Genomic DNA, 16306 nt, shown 5'->3' on the forward strand with positions numbered 1-16306 from the left:
CAAATATATAGGAATTTTTCATCTTTTTGTCTTAATTTCTGATTTTATTGGATTATTTTCAAATACCTTGTTTTTATAATACCAATTCTTTGGTTAGTATTGAGATTTCCTTTTTAGATCAATAATTATTGTATTTTATAAATATAATAAGTTCATTTCAAAAAGTTTGTATTTGTTCTTTTTAGGTATACATGACATTAGTTTTGAGTTGAAAAATTTCTACTGATTAGTTGAAAATTATTAATTATATGGTTTAAAACTTTTGTGTCTTTAGTATTTTTTTCTTTACTATTATATCTCTGCCTTCTGACTCCTTTACTTTGTTCATGGTTCTGCTCAGGTCTTACCTTCTTCAAAAATATTTCTCTAAATACCACTTCTCTGTTTACTCTATATTTCTGTATCTTGCACTTTCCTTATGGCATTTATACATTATGTTTTATATTTGTGTCCATTGTCTTCTTTACTGGAATATAAACTTCTGAGTACAGGGATATGTTTTATTGACTACTATATCTTTAAGGTCCAATATAGTACCTACCTAAAACATGCACTTGATGGATATTAAGTTCATGAACAAAACAATAGCAGGTTTTGATACTATGTTGGGTTCATTTTCAATTGAAGGAAGTTGTTTTCTGTGTGAGTTCTGTGTGTTCTTCCAGAGTGATGTAGCACTTCCTTCTATCCTGTGATCCAAGATCTGAACTTGTTCTAGTCTACGGAAAACCTTACTATTTTGATATTAATTTTATCCTTGGGTTTTCTGACCCAACCAGATAGTTTAAATGCTGATTCCTCAGGTGCCTATGATATATTACTGGGTTTGACTATTTTCCACCAGAGAGTCCTAAGTAGACATCAGCTTTCTTACTGTATTTCTAAGCTAGTCTGTCGACTCTTAATTCAAATTTTATGGGCGAGGTGTCTATTAAAACATATTTCTTAGGTACTTTCATCCATTTCAATGGCTTCAGGTCTTGTCTCTTGTCCAATTAGTGTTAATGCTCTATATATCAATCCAAATATATCTCAGTATATATGCGCGTGATGCCCTTCGGGGCCATGAGTCACCAGTACACCATGGGTTATACTTCTGAGCTCTGTTTTCTGACATTCAGAGATTACCTTTTCTATCTTTTCTAACTTCGCTCACTTGTTAATTAGCAAAATTATCCTGAATATCTGTGTATTTGAAAAGAAAGGGAGATACAACCACATCCAATGAATCAGCCTGTTCTCACTTTACAAGGGAGAAGTTGAAGAGAGAGAGAGAGAGAGATTATTACAAAGAAAAAGTAGTTTAGGAAATGAGAAATAGGAAGAAGATGGGAAGTAGTGAGATTGCATCAATAATATAGCTTGCATCTAGAAAAGATAAATCTTTGGGAAGTTTGGTTTCATTGAGGCAGTTGAACTGTAGCAGAGGTAGATGCATTATTCCAATTTCAATCTGCTCTCCCCTTCAACCTTTTTTTTTTTTTTTACATGTAGCTTAACTAGTACTGTTTGCTGAAATATAAGTGAATTTGAGAGGTTTACACTTGCACTTAATTTTTGGCACTTTGTTTTGTGCTGTACTTTGGTTCTTCTGAGTACAGAGTAAGTTATTGTCAGTTTGATTGTGTGTGAATGCTTTTGCTCTATCATGTGATATTTTCAGGAACCCAGGATCAGCAAAGCTGTGTTCTTTTGGAAATACTTTTCTTTGGCATGCTGAATACATAGCAAGAGCCTAGGTAATAAAACTATTCAAGCTTCACAAGTGAGATGTGAACACTTCATCCTCTTTTGCAAATGTTGCAACATTTTTTTATTTTCCTTCATATCAGGATAAAGAAAGAATCTTTCTAATTATTTCTTTAATGAATCAGTTACTTTATGGAGCTTCTGAAAAATGTTATTTTTTAGATAGGTTCAACAATGTTATTCCTATTGTGTGGTGTAGTGGTAAGCTTTTTGCATTCATCATACCTGGGAAGGTCAAGCATTTTATGACCTCAAAAAGCCTGATCCTTGTTTTGTGCAGACAATTACCTAAATGTTCCTATTATTTAGAATGGATATTTCAGCCATCTCAAGGTTTACTTTTACTAGGATTCTCAAGTGTTTTCATTTGTTGAACACTGAATACAACTGAAGCAGACGTTATAATATTATCAAAAACTTACTATCTCCTTATTTTATTTTAAAAATCTTGTTTGTATGATATGCTAATGTAACTTAATAGTAAACTTAGATGTTATAGTTTTAGCATTTTTGCAAGACACTAATTGAAGCAAAAAAACATGTTTTGAGACTATATATTTTAGAGATTTATGTTATGAGAGCAAATAAAGCAGAATTGGATGTCAGAAACATGGAGTACAATTTATTGGTTATCATGAATAGATAGGCTGATTTGTTAATGAAAGCTGATTGGCAGTAGAATTTATTATAGCAACTGTAAGATGGAGAATATAAAATGATTGTGTTACTAATTAATAAATAATGTATCTCAGGACAATGTGGATCAATGCACTATCATTTAGAATCTTTACAAAATTTTAGTTTAATTGTGTAGCTGTTTTGATTTTGGAATGCAATTTTGAAAAGTATGTAATGAGTTTAAAATACCTTTGAAAATAGCCATCAAAGAGAAACAGGAAAGAGATATTTAGTATATTTTTGTATATATAAAGGTATATTCTAACTGGGAAATTTAGAAGACCTGAAAGATTTTGAAGGAAAACAATTCTTATAATAGATATAATGCAAATGTAATTTGAAATGGACTTACAGGATATCTGACAACATTCTCAGAAAAACACTGGAAGAGAAGTCAGTAAACATCTTAAAGACAAAGAAATCATGAGCAGTGAACAAGATGAGTTCATTACAAACAAATCATGTCTGACAAAATTAATAGTTGTTTAAAATAGAACTGCAGAATTAACATGGATAAAGGGAATGTGTTTTTTGAACTTCAACCAAATGTTTGTTGTAGCTTTTCAAAAATAATTTTAAAATTATGATATAAATAATGTGATGGATGGAATATTTATGGAAAGATAATGAATCTATGTAAGGCCAAAATATAATACTCAGTAGAGTCTCAACTTCATTGTGGGATTAAGCAGTGAAAAGGGTGACCTGAGGAGTTCAAGTTCCCCATAGTCTCATCCAACCCCCACATACTCATTGTGTTAGTCAGCTTGCTGTGACCGAAGCACCTGACAGAAACAACCTAGGGGAGGAAAGATTTGTTTTGGCTCCTGATTTTGAAAGTTTCAGTGCATGGTTAACTGGCTCCATTGCTTTGGGCCTGAAGAGAGGCAGCATATTGTGATTAAGAGCATAGCAGTGAAAAGCTGCTCACCTCATGTCATCCAGGAAGCAGAGCAGCAAGGAAGGGCCAGAGTCAAGGCATACTCCCCAAAGGCATGCCACCCAGTGACCTACTTCCTGGAACCATGCCCTATCTGCCAATAGTTTAAACAACCTTTCAGTAGTCCATTCAAATGATTAGTCCATCAAATGGATTAAATCACCATTGAGGTTAGAGTCATCACCATCCAATTACCTACCCAAAGCTCCACCTCTGGACATTACTAAATTGGGAATCAAAGTTTTTAACCCAGGAACTTTGGGGGGACATTCCAGATTCAAACCATAACACTCATATAATTCATATAAAAACAGTATGCATATCACATGAAGGCAGCTTCTAATAAAGACTCTCCTAATACTCCCACTTAGTTAAATTTTATCATTAAATCCCAATAGAAAAATTCTGTAGTCTTCATTGATAAGATAAAAAGTTCCACAAGTCTGTCCCATCTTATGTTTGTCTAAACAAAATTTTAACTTAAACTATGCTCATTTGTTTATTGTTTATTACCTATGGTTACTTTCACACTATTTAGGCACAGTTGAGTAGTTGAGACAGATACTATAGAACTTGCAAAGCCTGAAATATTTATTATTTGGCCTTTTACAGATAAAATTTACTGATCCATGGTTTAAAAGAATGATTCTTTTTGTTTTAAACCTGTAGAAGCATTTGAAATGTTAAATCTAGGTAAGCAGAATATTTTTATATGGCATGAAAGAAGGATTGGATTTATACATGTAACTGCATTGATAGGATCATCTCCCCTGGAATATTACATCGCTCATGGGGATTAACCCATCCATTTGGTAGTAAAGTTTCTAAATGAGATGTGTCAACATCACTGCTTTCATTCAGTTGTTTTTGTTATCATAAAAGGAGATGATGACACATCAAGGGCTTAGTGGGGGCACATGAAGGAAACAATGGCTGAGAAAACCATGTTTTACTCTAATGCATCAAAACACTTTAGGTGTAATTCTACAGCAATCTATGTTTTTAGAACTCTTTCAAAATAAATGTCATCAGAAAAATCTTGGATTTTTCTCTCATATATACTTATGTTAGGGACAGGAGATTTGTCAGCCTAATTAAGTAAAAAAAAAACCTACTGCATTGTAGGTGCTTGATAAATATTTATGGCTTGAATATTAACTTCCTAATGATTTCTATGTATTCATTTATTCATTACTCAGATATTTGAGTGCTTACTGTGTGCCAGGCATAACACCTAAGTGACTTGGCAGTAAACAAGATAGACAGTGTATCTAATGTAGGGAGATAGATAGTGAATAGTTTATATATGAATAAAATAATTTCAGATAGTGTGAGGAAAAAAAATCTGGAGAGTGGACTGATGAGTGACTTGGTTCAAAGAGATTGGGTAGTGGGATAAAGAGTAATGAGGTGCCATTTAAGTTGAGAACTGAATGATGAGAAGGTAAACTCATTATAAAGTTGTGTAGGGGAAGAGACTGCTAGAAGAGCAATTCCAGAAGCCTCAAACAAGTGTGGTCTGATAAATAAAAGAAAAGAAGATCAGTGTTGCTGAGTTTTAGTAAAATAGTGTGTATGTGTGTGTGTCTGTCTGTGTGTCTGTGTGTATGGGGTGGGGGTGCTGGTTAATTTAGGATCTTCATATTTTGTGTCTGTGTGATAGTGTTAGTGCTAACAAGGCACAAGATCACTTCCCTATACATTTTTCTAATTACTAAATTTGTCAATATATTTCTAAACAGAAATGTAGGTATCTGAGTGATTGAACTTATTATATCTAAGTCAATTGCTGTGAATGAAAGAGAAGCCACTGCACAGGTGTCTGGATAAGAGTTAAGAGAAGAGTGAGAAGGGAGATGACATTGAGATTGTGAGACTTTGGGAGATATTGAGGATTTGTTGTTGGTTCTTTGGCGTCAAGACCAAGAGGAAGCTACTTGCAATGTCACTATCTGGGGCTAGGTCTGTCATACATCCTGATGGAACAGAAGCTTCCACCCAGAAAGCAGTGAATGAATAGGAACATTTAAAGAAAACAGTGTCATATAAATCTGTATTCTATTTTCAAATCATTCCAGTGGCATGATTTGAGAATAGAATATAGATTTAAAAAATAATGATATTTAACAAGAAGGTTAGGCCTGGGGATGTCCAGATTCAAGTGACAAGTGACATCCCAAACTCCACAGTCTCCATCAGTGCCAGCCTCACAGAGGGAAAAATGCATTATAGGGAGATGTGCGGGATAATGTGTGGAAGGGTGATATGTTGAAATTAGAATATCAAGAAATGAAAGGAGTATGTTCCACATCAATACACCTTTTAGAAGAAGGGGAAAAAAAGGCAAATTCAGAGAGCAAAACTAGTTTTGGAAAAGAGTCAACAGGGCAATAAAATAGCAAAGGAAATAATCACCCTAGAAAATGAATTACTTAAATGGAAATTGAAGCAAAAGTAAAAAAAAAAAAAACATGAAAGTTATGAGTTTATGCAGAGAGAATTATATTTTTGAAACTAGAGACTAATGGGAGGTCTATAACATAGGAAATTACTAAGCATTTAAAACATGTAATTGAAAACTTGATTAACTTAATTCAACAAATTACTTAAAGTTTAAACTCTGTTAGCCATATTTTGGTTACAAAGTAAAAAATCCTAGTCTATAACTTAACTGCTAAACTGTTTTATATAGCAGATAGGCAACTCTTGGCTTTTAATTGAGAGAGCCTTTGATAATAATCGGAACCCCAAAATTATGCTGATACAAACTTCTTCTTTTTTTCAATTTGCTTGGATCAAGTGCTAATCAGGTGCTTTGGTCACATACAGACTTATGGTTTTACTATTCCTTTCATCAGCATTTTCAACCCTGACCACATCCCTGAAATATAGTGACCAGAACAACTTGAGTAGCAATGCTGTCCAGTTCCTACATTACTTCAGTATTTAATTTCTCTATTTGGAATTTCTCAAGTTAAAATTAGTTTTTCTTCACTATAAACTTAATAGAAAATGACAGAGTAGACAAAAGTACCTCATGTTACACTATATAGAAGAGACATCATTGAGGACATGTTGTGGACTTACGAAAAGCTTGAGACATGTGAAAATATTTTGGCTACATGAACATTGCACGACATGTTATAGACACAATAGTTCACTGAATCAATGTACACTCTGTTTAAAATTTTATCGCATTGGACTGGAATATAACTTGTGCATTATATGCAAGTGGCAATACATAATGGAACCAGATTGTGGAGGACTTTGAAAAGTAAGTATTTAAGACTTGATGCTATAAGTGATTGAGAATTATTATAGGGAATCAGCTAATAACTAGATAGTTTCAAAACATTTGTTTTATTATAGTGTATAGGATGATTTAGAGTCAGATTTAAAGGTTAACATTGAATACCCAATGAATCTGCTATTATAAGCAGGTTCTCATTCTCAGCCCGGATTGGCTGCATTATCATCAGTTACTCCATAAAAATCCCCAGGTGTTATTGTAGAAGAGCTGCCTCAGTTATCAAGTTTCTTTCTTTTATTGTTTTGCATCTATCTATTTGGCTTGAGCCCTTGTTAACTGTTTTTCATTACTTTGAATATTTAGCTTTCTTTTGGCCTTTTATTTTTGTATCTCACTAGTACCTGCTTATTTGCATTTACATGTAGGGAGTAATTCAATAAAAATTAAATGGGATTAATTTATAACTAAAACCTCTTCTATACAAAATATAAGGACAGGATTTATTTATTTCATTTTATTTATTTATTTATTTATTTATTTATTTATTTATTTATTTATTTATCTTTGGTGTCAGCCTTTGCTTTTCTTAGAACTGCTCAACATATAAAGGTTGGTACACTAAAAGCAAATCTTGTACTACAAATTGGTTGCTATCTCTGGAAACATTCAATCTGTCAGAGAGATGGACATGCCAAGAAAATGTTAATATTGCTCCAGCTTTGACCAAATGAAGCAACTTGCCTACCCTCAGTAAATATGAATTTTACTTTAATATTTTACTTCATGGAAATGATTTAAGTCTAGAAAGTAAAAATTATATAGTGTGGTTTTTACCTCTCTTCAGATGAATCAGAAATAGCAGACATTCCCACCTTTGGGAACTGTTATTATGATAATATTGCCCATTTGCATTGTTGTGTTAGTTGGCCCTTCTAATGTATAATCATTCAATTTTCAATCCCATCAGAACTATTTCCAAAAAGGAAATGAGGGGTCAGCTTCTATTGTATGGTTCCACATTTACTGAGCTAGTGGTGTCTTATTTTTCCATCTGGGGCATTGGCTCTGGGAAATTTACGATGGTATATAGCTGCCAGCTACCCAATGGTGATGCCAGTTTTGTCAGCAACTTACAAATAATTCCCCACATAAATTTGTCTGGGCAAAATGATATGTTTCTTGCATGGTTGTGAAGAAGTGAACTTGTGCTCAATACCAAATCACAAATGAAATCCTATCGGTTCATGAAAGAATGAAACTGGAAATGTATGCCTTATGAAAAGTATAGACTCTGCAGCCAGATTGACAGAGTGTGAGTCCTGGCTTTGCCACTCAGTAGAGGAGTGTCCATTGGCAAATTGCCTAGTTTCTCTGTGTCTTGGTTTACACATCAATAAAATGGGTATTATGATATTATCCACCTCCTAGAGTTTGAGGTTTAAATAAATAAAAATATTTAAAAAGCCCTTAGAACAGATTCTGATTATAGCGAATACTTTTGTGTTTTCTCCATCTTTAATTTTTAATTTTTTTTAGTTGTCAATCGACGTTTATTTTATTTATTTATATGCAATGCTAAGAATCAAACCCAGTGCCTCAAACATGCTGGGCAAGCACTCTATTACTGAGCCACAACCCCAGCGCCTCCATAATCTTTAAATCTTTAGAATTACAGATAAAAATTAAGTAACTTTCTCTCTGACTCTGTCTCCCCTGAGAATTATGAACATTTAAGAAAATATTATTTCCTCTTCTAAAATATGCAATGATGTGAAAGCAGCACTATTTTATGTTAAAGCTCAAAGAACTGGTAGTACATACAGTTGTCCAAAAGGAGATGTTTAACTTTTAACAAAGACTAAATTAACCGGAATTGTTTTATACTCCCCTTTTTGAAGAAAAGAGACAAATCTACAAAAAATAACTCATATTAAAAGTGTCTTCAAAAAGAAAATTCAAATCCTTTTTATGTCCTCAGAGCACTGTATAGTCAGTACAATCTCTGGGTCTAAGAATTTAGAATTCTGCAAAACCAGAAGGCAAGGGGATTTTATGTGGGTCCCTTTACTCTGGTGTTCTTGTGAGCATGTACACTTTTATAGAGGAAAAAATTCTTGGTTGTTATGATCTTTCCAGAGAGTCTTTTGAGCATTCACCCACAAAGATTAAGAATCTTCCTGAAGGCAAAGTGAATTTTTTATCTTTAATGAAAGATAAAATTATAATACCTTATTTACCAAGGCAGAAAAATCTACTAGTTTGTCTTAGATTTTGAATAAAAAAGGATCAAAACAAAACCTTTTAACACCCTTTGCTAACTGGAAAATTAAATTGACCATCATTATAGGTAATTGATGTTTTCTTGTGTCAAGCAACAGTCATTCTTCAATACCAGTGAGCTAGTGCTTTATCCAGAGAAAATGGTGAATTTGTCTACTGTTCATTCTTTCTTTTATTTCTTCTAATTTCAGGATTTTAATATTTTCTATAGGTTCATAATTGTATATTTCTTATGGTCTGCTTAGGTATTCTATAAATGCTTGCTTAAAATAATTATTATATCAATTTAATTAATATAGCTTGGTACTGAATATTTCTACTCTTTTTGCCCCAGTACGGTATGAAATAAATTATTTGAAAGAGGACAGGGAAAATTGAAAGGAGAGGAATTTTACTGACCTCTGAAATCTTAAAAATGTGTTCTGTTTTTTATGTACTTTGGCAAATATTTACATTCACATTTATTTGGTGTTTTTAAATTGCTTTTATTAAAATGGCTTAATAGGATATTTTTAAATGGCTTAACAGAATATTTTTAAATAATTTTTTTGGATCCTTAGAAAAGGTGCACATTCCAAGCTCAAAAACTTTAAAGTTTTTAGTTTAAGGAGATTAAGTAAATTACTCAGAAATGCATTCTGTTTACCTGTTAATAATTAAGCAGGTTAGACTGTGTACTTTTTATAGTCATTGAGTTTTAATTTATTTATTTGTTGGTTTGTTGGTTTTAAGAATTTATTTAAGGCATTCTGCTATTGAGAAATAAAACCAGAGTGAAGCTGCATAATAAATGGAAGGGTTTAGGTTGCTCTAAAAGGACAAGTAAGAAAAAAAAATAAATCAATTGGATTTTAGGGTTAAAAGTAGAATTAAGTACATAATCTTTCTGAACTTTTCCCCTCTATTTGGAAAGGAAACTGCAATAACTAACAAGTATAATTGAGTTAAGTGAACCATCTTTTGTTGTTGCCCTGGAGCTCTGGCTCAATGGAATTTGAGTTGATTTTAGATGGCTTTAGTTATGGTTTAGCTAGGCCACTTTTATGAAGGATTATCTGAGAAGTCTACAACAGAACTTATCAGATTTCTCTGGAGTTTTAAAAACTCCAATAATGAATACCTGCACCAGAATGAATACCTGCAGTGTTGTGGTAAACTAGAACGAAGTTATTCTCTTTGAGACTTAAGAGGAAAAGCATCTTGTTATCTTCATCACATAAATGCAGATTCTTTTGGATGTTCCTTGAGGATCATAAGCTGGTTTTCATTTATCCATATTTAATAAGCTAAAACTAAACCTATTTAAATATTTATTTAATAAAGATGCTTTGTTTTCTATAAATGTTAGTTAAGAAAGGCCTTTAGCAGTTTTATTAACTTTGTTCTCAATTGGGAGGGCCCATATAAAATACTAATACTAGCTGATTGACCAGAAAAGTCATAGTTCATTTGTTGTAGGTGACTTTTAAATGGCATGGTAAGTATTATGGATTGAGAAAACATTTCTTATGTGGTTACAGACAGCATGAGTTGATAGTTAATCAAAATCTACTCATTATTAACTTTTATTTATTTGAAATTCATACCAGTCCTACTTTAAAAACTTATTTGGAGCAGTGTCAGTTGTTCTCATGGGCATATTTTGTTTGTCTTTCCCTAGTGGCTCTATAATTAAAATTGGTGGATATTTTGTCTGTTTTCTCTTTTTATGTTGTGCTTACTATATACGTGTCAACCATTCTACATACATGCTTCCTTTGGAAGTTTAAATAAAGATGTTAAAATATGTTAAATTTTGTCTCTTTGGAACCTAATCGCTATCATTATAGGTAGTTGCTGTTATTTTGACAAGTTCTACTTTTCTTCCCATTTTCTTTCTTATTTATTCTCTTTCCTTCCTTCCTTACAACATCTACTCTTTTTCTTTCCTTCCTCTTTTTTTTTTTTCCTTAAAAACAAATACTGTAGTTAATGGAGAAAGTAGTCACCAAAATTGGGGACATACAGACATTCTCAACTGACTTTTTTAACATTCAAGAAGACTAATAATATTACATCTAAATTTTGTTTTCAAAATGTATATTAGGTATTTTGGTTTAGTGTTTTCCTATGTTTATATATACAAATTCTTAAAAACTAGTTAAAATTTAAAATTATTATTGTCATTTTATTACCTATTTTTAAGCCTAATGATTAATTATAAATTTTCACTTATGTTTAATTTAATATCACATATAATTTATTTAACCTGTTAATTATTATGGAATATCTATAGTTTTAATTTGCATTTCTTTTATCACTATTGCAGACTGATATGATTTCATGTATATTTTAGCTTATTATTTATCACTACATTAGTAAGCTCGTTATTTTATATATTTTTAAACAATATGTTATAAATATTAACATATTTTTAATGTATGTTATATTTTATAATTCTATTGTGAATTGCCCATTCATATATTTAGCTTATTTCAAAAATAGAATGATTCATTTATTTACAAATAAAGAATATTAATTATATGAACATCATACACACTAAAATATTAAACTTTATTTGTTTTTGGTCTCTTACATTTGTTAAAGACATTTTTAACTTGTGAAAATTTTTAATTTTAAATAGTAAAATTCATAAATCTTTATGTTATATGCCACTGTGTTTATGCCTTAAAAGTCTCTCATTGTAGAATTCAGAAAACCATATGCATATCTAGAGGTCTTTAAATACTTTATTTGTTATATTTAGAAATATTAACCTGATTTATATTTTGGCACCTGGAAAGATATAGGAAATGGAATTGAATTTTCCCCATATAATCAGTCATTTATATCAACATGGTCCATGGAAATGCTGCCTGTAGTATGTACCTCATAATGGAGTTGTTTTGGCTTGTCCTACTTATTTGTCTCTTTCAGTGATAATATCATACTGTAATTTGTATTTCAATCATAGGTAAAAATCTGCCTTATTCTTTACTCCTTTGCCAAAGGGCTGAGACCTAACACTTGATAATTTTACTTTTTAAATGTAGTTTTTAAGTTTGTCAATCTCCTGGCCTTTTGGTTTTGTTCTTTTGAGATAATTTTTAAAAATCAAGAATATTAAAGATAATTTTAGTTCAGTTCAATAGATGTTTTTAATATTTTAATATTAGTATTTTAATATTTCATAGATCAACCTCTGTGCTCTAGCAATATATTAGTCTGATAGAGGTGAACACAATATGTAAATCCTTGAGGTAGTGGACTAATATCGATAACTTTCTTTTTTTCTTTTTTGATTCATTCTTTTTCTTTTATTATTCATGATTTGTTGGTCCTAATAATTATATATATATTTTTTCCTTTTAATCTAAGAAAAATTGTTACATGATACAGACATAACAGAGATAGGTTAATTTTGACATATGAAATATGGTGACATTTTTCTTGTTTATATAGTCTGTTTTTTTCTAACTAATGAACTTATAATTATGTCTTCCTCTTTTCAGTTTGTTGAGTTCATGCTAGGCACTATTTGAGAAGCCTTAGGGAAGATAAAAATGAATACATTCCACAAATTCATAATCTAGTGGGGAAATCCTCAGTTTGTAAGAACAAGAACATTATAATAATAGTTGTTGTGTACATTGTAGCTTGATATTAGCCATTGTACTAGGCAAGGTGATACGTATTATCTCATTTAATCCTACAACAGCTCAGATAGTTCCATTTTTTTTGACCCTTTCCTTCACTTCTTCCTGGTTTCTTCATATTGTCACCTCTTCTAAGAAACTTCCCTATGCAAGCCTATCTAAACTATCAGCCCATGTGTCTACCCATGATGTAATCTTGTTTTGTTTACCTTCCTTGTACTACTTACATGACATTATAATTCTAGTAATTTCCTTGTTTACTATTTGTTTCCCTTGCTGGAATGAATGTTAAATAGAAGAATTATAATAAGTCGTGAGAGTTTGAAGTTGCAAAAGGGCAAACTCCATTTATTAATATATAATGCATAATAGCTTTTAACTTAAATTTGTGATTCTTTACATAGATTTGACTACGTTCTTATTTTATAGTTTGGTTAGGTTGTTCATTGTTTTATTCAGTTAATACTGATTGATCTTTTAGTCTATGGTAGGCTATAGTCATAGAAATGCAGATACAGTAAAAAAAAGAACAACTGCCTGCCCTGGTGATACTTTCATTCTAATAAGTGGGGCAGAAAATAATTTAATTAAATTATTTTAAAATATATGTTATAATGGCCAAATAAAATTTCTCAAAGGTATCTTTCCTCACCTTGTCTTTACAATCTGGACATGATTTTCTTTCTTGTTCCTAATCACCCTCTGTTTATTCATGTGTATTGGTTCAGATTCTATGTCACCTGATTCTAATTTTCAGTTCATCTCCTCAAGTTTACATTTGCAGAGTGTTATATTACCAATACCCTAAATAAAACAGCAGAGTCATTTTCCTTTTCTAGATCTCATTTGGTTATTGATACAGCTTAAAGTTAATTTTGTTTTGGTTTACTAGTGTGGTTTGATGTTTGTTGCTTTGTTTTTCCTTTGCAGAAACATTACATATGCACATTAAAAATCCAGTCAATCAAAATCTTCAGACTTAAAAAAAAATTTTAAGGGTGTCTCTCATTGTGAATGTACTGGCTTATAGGATTAGCTATGTTTATGTATTGTATTTCCATTAGTAAAACTGCTATTGAGACTTGGGCCAAATCTCTGTGGAGACTATTAATAAATATGACATCAAGGTCATCATTGGGATTTCATAGCAAATTTAGAGAGATCACTTTCTAAGATCATACAATATCAAACACAATTTTTTTATTTTTATTTTTTCTTTTAGAGATATATTTTATTCTTTAATTGTTATAGAATAACATAAACTTAACATCATAACCATTGTAAGAATACAACTCAGCAGTGTTAAGTATATTCACATTGTTGAGCAACCAATAACCAGAAGTTTTCATCTTACATAACTAAAATTTGTTCTTTGTCTATCCCCAAAATGCTGGCAACAATACTCACTTTTCTATTTCTATGCATTTGACTCTTCTAGATGTCTCATGTAAAAGGAATCATACAGTATTTTTTTTGGCACCGGGAATTGAATTTAGGGGTGCTTTACCACTGAACCTCATCCCTAGTTCTTTTTTTTTTTAAATTTTTTCCTTTCTCTTTTTATTGGTTCTTTTTAGTTATATTTGTCAGCAGAATCCATTTTGATATAATTATACAAGCATGGAATATATCTTATTCTATTTAGATCCCCATTTTTACGCATGTATATGGTGGTGGGATTTACTGTGTTGTTTTCATATATGTACATGGGAAAACTATGTCAGATTCATTCCACTGTCTTTGATTATTCCCTCTCCCTTCTCTCATTCCCCTTTGTCTAATCTACTGGGGTTCTATTCTTTCCCTCATCCTTTACCTTTATTGTGAGTTGGTTTTAACCTATCGGAAAAAAACAAAAGACTTTTGGTTTTTTGGGACTGGCTACTTCACTTAGCATAATCATCTCCAGATCCATCCACTTGCTGGCAAATATCATACAGTCATACTTCTTTGTGGTTGAGTAATACTTCATTGTATATACATGGCACATTTTATTTATTCATTACTTTCTTGAAGGGCATCTAGGTTGGTTTCATAGCTTAGCTAATGTAAATTGAACTGCTATAAACATTGATGTGGTTGTGTCACTGTAGTATGCTGATTTTAATCCTTTTGGATGTATACTGAGGAGTGTGATAACTGGGTCAAATATGAATGGTCAACAAATACGTGGAATAATGTTCAAAGTCTCTAGCAATTACAGAATGCAGATTAAAACTAAACTGAGATTATACCTTACTCTAGTAAAAATGCCAATTTTCAAGAATGCAAGTAACAATAAATGTTGGCAAAGATGTGGGGGGTAAGGTACTCTTATACATTGCTGGTGGGTCTGAAAATTGGTGCAACCACTTTGGAGAGCAGTATGGAGATTCCTCCAATAATTTTTAATGGGAAAGTTGTTTCTAGTTAAATCTTTTTATAATCAAATACACCAGTTGTCTGCAAAGGCATCTCAGTCTCCTTCCTGCTCTACAACTCCCAGCCTTGATTGTGATTATGTACTAACAAAGGCATTTGGATGCAAAGGAATTTGATAGTGACTAATCCATTTGTTTGTATCTCTGCCTCCAAATCTGTATAGTCTTGCTGTGAAGACAGAAAGTATAAAGCAATGTCCTAATGTCAATGCCTTAGCTGCCATAGATCAGTTTACCCTATGCTGGAAACATTGCCCTCTGCTCCCTTATTTTTCCCTACCCATTTTCTTTGGATTATCTGTGATTGTGCAGAATTTTCAATTTTACCTACTATTTTGAGGACACGACTTTGGTCTTATTGTTTATATTTCCTAACTGAACATGCTTATCAATCCATTATATATTATAGATATTTGCAAGGTTGCTATTAAAAAAGGATAAGCGAATTGATAAATACATTATTAGCATGAATTAAGAAAGTGTCTAATAATACCCTGCTATCTGACATACTTCTCAGAAATGTGCTTACAGGGGTTTAGATTGAATACTTCTGCTGCATATATGCATTTGAATGTGTTAGCTTTAATTTTTCTTTTAAAACTACAGACATCAGTTGGCATAAACAAACTCAGTTACCTACTTCTCACAGCTAATCATAAAGACATCAAAGAAATACAAATTGTTTCCTCAGCATATTTCTAATCTTAAGTATTTCTTTTTTAAAGGTATGCATAAAGAAGTGTTATGAATTGCCCTTTGAGACTCTGAAGGCCAAAGGTAATGTCCAGTGATATTTTCTTGAATGGGTTATCTTCTTGAAATATTTTATAATATTTAAGGCCTTGAATTTATTACATTGTCTTTTCTTTATTGTTATTATTCCCTAGCACATTAAATAACTTTTTCTATGTCTATCTAAAAATAATCTGAAATGATAAATAAAAGGGAAGAAACCTTATGTCATCTCAAACTATTTCAGTCTAGTTGAATATTGTTTTTACCCCCTTATTTCTATGTAGGAATGTATCATCCCTCTCCTGCCATTATTTGTTAGTTTAGAATTCTTTAAATTTAAAACCTTGTCCTTTCCTTAAGTAGACATATTGGCAAGAAGTCAGTACATATTCCTCCTTGGGAATAGTTTAACACCTTACTATAAGAGATAAAAATACATTTGTTGTGGACAGTGAAACTATTCAGATGACATTTAATGGCTACTGATAGTAAAAAATCCAGATTTTTCAGGTAAAAGGTTTACAATAGACTTGTGTTGCTGCATTGTGTATAAAGAGCTCATAGGGCTTGAAGGAGGTTTCTTAGACAAGAGGGGGCTGTAATTACTTTGCTTCTTACA

General features: G+C 31.7%; 1 protein-coding gene across 25 annotated transcripts in view; it reads left to right on the forward strand.

Moving 5' to 3' along the window:
• Positions 1-16306, forward strand: part of Zbtb20 (zinc finger and BTB domain containing 20) — a 795965-nt gene that overhangs the window by 145919 nt on the left and 633740 nt on the right. For all 25 annotated transcript variants that reach the window (XR_009225021.1, XR_009225019.1, XM_058572861.1 and 22 more), the window contains one exon: positions 15678-15729. The gene's annotated coding sequence lies outside the window, so the exon portion shown is untranslated. The remainder of the gene's footprint in view (positions 1-15677; positions 15730-16306) is intronic.

This window comes from Marmota monax, unplaced genomic scaffold, assembly GCF_021218885.2.
Source record: "Marmota monax isolate L192 unplaced genomic scaffold, Marmota_monax_Labrador192_F-V1.1 WCK01_AAM20220418_F8-fsc00119, whole genome shotgun sequence".
In the NCBI taxonomy this organism is placed as follows: domain Eukaryota; kingdom Metazoa; phylum Chordata; class Mammalia; order Rodentia; family Sciuridae; genus Marmota; species Marmota monax.